The sequence below is a fragment of the Chinchilla lanigera genome, unplaced genomic scaffold (assembly GCF_000276665.1).
Source record: "Chinchilla lanigera isolate Chin_1 unplaced genomic scaffold, ChiLan1.0 scaffold00070, whole genome shotgun sequence".
Classification (NCBI taxonomy): Eukaryota; Metazoa; Chordata; class Mammalia; order Rodentia; family Chinchillidae; genus Chinchilla; species Chinchilla lanigera.
Genome location: NW_004955471.1, coordinates 7,415,715 through 7,420,616, shown reverse-complemented (window position 1 = coordinate 7,420,616; position 4,902 = coordinate 7,415,715). Strand labels below are relative to the sequence as shown.

Sequence of the window (4,902 nt, the reverse complement as noted above, 5' to 3'; positions counted from 1 at the left end):
AGGAAGCACAGCCACAGGCAAGGGTGGACCCGGACTTAATCCCGGGTCTGAGCCAGGCGTAGTGGTGTGTGCCTGCACACACAGCACTCTGAGGGGCTGAGGCAGGAGGATCACAAGTTTGAGTCCAGCATTGGCAATCTAGCAAGACCCTGACTCAAAATGAAAAGTAAAAAGGAGGCAGGGTGTTAGCAGGTAGACATCAGCGGGCCTGCGGGGTAAAGAGGGGTCCAAAACAGCACGCTGTACCAGTTATAGTTAAATGAAGAAACAAAGACCTCAAGACATGACAACGTACAATCGTTTATTAGATCTCAGACCCAGAACACAGGGTCTGGGTTTCTAGAACAAGGCCCACAGCGTTCCTAGTTGCCACAGCCTGCGGTCCAGTGATACTGGGAACAGGGATTCTTTAAAGACCCCTCTTGCCTTGGGCTAAGAGTTGATTTAGATTAGAATTTATCTTTCATAAACTTCTTTTGCAACTTTCTTACATGTGTGAGGCCCCTGAAAAGAACCAGGAAGATATTCGAGAACTCCACAGTAAGCTCTAAGAAAATTGGCCCATGAGAATCATAATCCCACAGTTCCCTGGAGCCCAGGAGTAACTCTCGTGTGCGTAAGAAGATGCCCAAACTCACACGGGGCCCACGCCTGTGGGGGGCCGCTCGCCCTCTCATGTGAAGGTGTAACTCTCTCTTTATCTGCTTCAAGGCAAACTCTATCTCTACTTCCGCATGGCCGCCCACGTGTCTTAACTGAGCAGAAGACACGAAGGATTGAGATGTTGAAGGTTGTTTCCTCGAGGTGTCAGGACCTGGTTTCTCAGTGGCACTGGGAATGTAGGTCCGTGGAGAGACCCCAGGTTCCATCCCAGGACTGCAAAAAACAAACACTCAGATCCGGCAAAGCCCAGAGTCCCTTAGTAAGACCTGTGATCCTGCCTGGCCGGTGAACACGGTTGCCCAAGGAATCTCTAAAACGTCCAGAATCCTCCACCCCAGGGCCTTGCACATGCTGGACAAGCCCTCTGCCGCTCAGCTACATTCCCAGCGCAGCTATCTTTTCAAAAGCTCTCCAGGGGGTTCCCAAACCTCACCTACCTCCACCTGCCCACTGAGGTCCATGGAGGGCCTGGACCTTTGAGCCAGAAGGGTGGAAAGAGTCAGCCTTGAGCAACTGCAAGTGTACTTTGTCTTCATCTGTTTTGTGCTGTGGGAACAAAACAAACAGGCCGGGACATTTATACAGAGGAGAGATGTATTTCTTTTTCTTTTTTTTTAAACTTCTTTTTGTTTGTTTGTTTGTTTGTTTTCCCAGTACCGGGAATTGAACTTGTGACCTCATGCTTGCCAGGCAGGCGCTGTGCCGCTGAGCTAAATCTTACAGTCCTGCTGGTGAGGAAGCCCGAGATCGGGGTGATTCTAGAGACGCCCTGCTTGCTGCCTCCTCCTCCTGTACTGGAGGCTGAAGGGCCGGACAGCATGAGACTGAGGGACAGGAAAGGGGCCTGAATGCGTCCTCTCCCTGGGGACCCTCTCCCGGGATAACTAACCCACTCCCGTGCTGACTCCACTGGCCCATTTTGGTGGGCGGAGCCCTAGCGACCTACACACTTCTTAAAGCTCCCACCTCTCACCGCTGTTGGTTGTGCTGGAGATTAAGTTTCCTTCCAACACACAAACTTTAGGGGACACATTTCAGCTCTCGAGATTGTTCTGCAGCTCTCTTCAGCTCACTCACCGTCACTCAGTTCACACATCTCCTCCTCAGACCGGTGAGGTCAGGAAGCTGGCAGATTGCAACGACAGCTGTTGGTAACATTCCCGGCGCTGGAAAAAAAAAAAAGAGAAATGTGCTTCGGGGCACCTGGATCTTTTCTCTGGGTGCTGCTTGAAGGGATGGCCCTTGAAAATAATCCAAACTCTTAGGCCCATAAGAAATCCAGAGTAAGGCTGGGGGTGTCACTCAGTGGAGAGCGAGTACCTAGCTTGCACAAGGCCCTGCATTTGATCCACAGCACTGGAAAAAAAAAAAAAACAGTAAGTGCCTTGGTCCCCCCAACTAAAGAACATTTTTTCTCGTTCTTCTTGTGACGATATCAATGTTTGACTGCCTTGGAAATGTTTAGGGCAGCTTGGAATACATTTGTACCAGTAATGGCCTAGGTCATTGTCAGATGGTTCAGAATCTCAGGCCAGAATTTCCCAAGAATCTCCCTTAGCTGCAAAATCAACACATCTTGAATCCTTTCTTTAAGTCCAGGGAGCGTTTCTTTAATGTTGCTTAAATTCTTTTAGTTGTAAGATAGGGAGTCTGTTGTCTTGTTTATACTACTAAAAATATATTTCTTAACCCAAATGGGAGGAAGAAAAAGGGGCTGGCTCTTGCCATCTTGCTGCTCTCTTGGGTCTGTCTGCCAGGGCTCCCCACCAGCAATTAATCTGCATGGACACCTGGATCACCCTGCCTATAACTTGCACAGCTTGGACGCCACTCCTTGTCCAGCGCTGCCCGGGGTCCTCCTGCCCATGTGCTCTTCCTGACGGTCCACACGGTAGTGTACTGCATGTGCTGTTCCACTCCCAGGCTGTCACAGTACCTGTCACACCGTCACATGCTGAGTACTGAGTCCCAGTGAGGTTCATTGCTGACCTAACGTCACTTCACTAACTTTCATCAAAGCCCTCAGTGGGCGACTTCCCGAAGATGCCTCTGTTGCCTGCCGTCCTGGCTTCCTGGGAAGCCTTGGGGTCCTGCAGCTGGAGTCCTTTGGTCACAGGAGCAGTGAGCTGTGAGTCTGTCTGCTTGGCTTGACGTCTTGCACTAATCTATGACTCATACTTCCTTGGCGTGCTGCACTGTGCATGAGCACGAATCAGATAGGACACCAGCCTTCCGGGAAGCCTCCTTTCCCCTGAAGTGAGAGCAGGGCAACCACCGCCTCCTCAGGGGTGTGGCCCTCCTGTCACTGGCATGGACTGCGCCCCACAAGCCTGTTGGATTCTGAAAAGCCCATAGTTCACACCGCGGGGCACTGTGCCCACTTCCGCAGCGCCACGTGACCCTGCGAATGATAAAGAGACTGCGCGAGTCACTGCACACTCGGGTAGGGAAGGCGGAGACTCTCCCACTCACCTTTCCCTCCAGATAACCTGAGTCCTGTCTGCAAAGCAGGCTTCTCTTGGTGCTGGCTGGCCGTGGGTCCCCTGTGGGGCTGGTCCTGACAGCATTCAGCAAACAGGATCTGCTTGCCCTGTTGGTGGCGGAGCCATGCCAAGGGATTAGTGTGGTGGAGTTACGATGTGACAGCCGGTCTAGGGGCCTCTGCAGCGGCCAGGCCTCCGAAGTGCCTGAAACCCTCCCCTCCAGAATGTCCCCTGGCACCTTCCTCCTCCGGTCCCCGCCCACGGCTCACGGCCTAGTGGTCTTAGTTCTGGACGGCAGCCTGCCCTTCCTGCCTGGACTCTACAGAGGCCAAAGGACACAAAGTCCCTGCAGTGGGTACAGTGTCGTTTTGAGGCTGGGCTCCTCTCCCTGGATTCTCTAGGGTAGAAGGATTTTAATAAAGATCCCCCTTCCCAGGGCCACAACCCCAGGAAGGGGAAAGGGACTCAGGGAAGAAAGCCGCAGAGTGCTGCATTTGAGCCTCCCGTGAGCTCTCTACACATAGAAGGACGCACGCGGTGACCTGGTCCAGCAGCCTCGTCACACTGCAGAGGGACGCGAAGTCCAGGCAGGGGAGGTGTCTCCTCCTGTTCTGCACAGTTAGCTCTTGGCTGCTTCGGAGCTGGCCCTACGTCTGCTGCTCCCAGGCCCCATCTGTGCAGCTGACTGTATTTTCTGTACAACCATGACCAGTGTCTCAAAATACTTATGCAGTGACTTGATTATTCCGCCTTCCCTCCACCCACACATCCGTCAGGCCGTCAGCCCTTTGGGACTCTGTTTCTCTCATCCCCTCTGCATCCTTTGGCCTGAACGTGTCTGGCACACAGTAGGACCTCAATAAATATTTGCTGTTGATTGACAGATGGGCTGTGTCCGGCGCCCTTTGCGTGACTCTTACCTGCTAAACCAGAGATACGCTTAGGTACGGAGAACAGCTGATCCGCACTAGGCGCGGAGGGCTGGGGCTGGTTGTGAAGTAGACAAACAAGGCGAGCAGAGCTGTGAATCACTCCCTGTGCCCCTGCCTTTGGCACACAGAGAGGTTACCTCACCCAGCTCCGGGCAGGAAGGATGGCTGGATTACTCACCTGTCGAGAGTTCAGCCCACTGCAGGCTCCCTACAGATGTCCATGAGGCCATGCTGAGGAACCAAAGCCATCGTACAGACCAACCCAGACGTATGACCTACCAGTATGTGCAGACAAGCAGCCCTCAGAGGTGTACGCATCCCGCGAGCACTGTGCCCGGCGGGCATCCCCGAGACGAGGGTTCGTTTTGGGGTGTGGTGTTCAGGGAAGGGGATTCTTACTTTTGTACAGTGTAAATTTTTGAAGCAAAAACTACTATAAATAATCTTGTAAAAGAAATTCTCCCAGAGAATCCAAAGTAGTTGTGCTGCCCTCCTGTCCTATCTCGTTCCTTACATGTTCTCTTTCTTTCTTCTAAGCTTACCAGGGCTGTAGATAGAGCCAAGCATTTAAAAGCCCGGCTCAGGCCGCAGCCAAATGGCTTTGGATGTTTACAGATCCCTGAGGAATGAGGTCAAAGGTTTCACTGGCCAAAGGGCCACATAGCCTACTCGCTTCCTCAGACACAGATTGCCCCCTTGTCCCAGACCCCCACTCGTCTTTACAACCTGCGCTCCCAGGCCCCAGTTTAGCAGCTAAATGACACAGTCCTTGCCTAGCAGCAAACGGTATACGGGTGACGCATGAAGAGGCAGCTCCCCAAACT

At 52.7% G+C, this 4,902-nt stretch overlaps 1 long non-coding RNA gene across 2 annotated transcripts; it reads right to left on the bottom strand.

The window, feature by feature from the left end:
• Positions 1–284: 284 nt before the first annotated feature.
• LOC102029283 lies at positions 285–4,148 on the bottom strand. 2 transcript variants are annotated; one of them, XR_263528.1, is made up of 5 exons: positions 4,067–4,148; positions 3,136–3,253; positions 1,741–1,829; positions 1,101–1,209; positions 285–876 (listed from the first exon to the last, which is right to left on the bottom strand). It is a non-coding gene; the product is annotated as an uncharacterized LOC102029283 (long non-coding RNA). The 2 variants fall into 2 exon arrangements; XR_001237043.1 differs by lacking the exons at positions 3,136–3,253; positions 4,067–4,148 and adding an exon at positions 2,600–2,882.
• Positions 4,149–4,902: the final 754 nt, after the last annotated feature.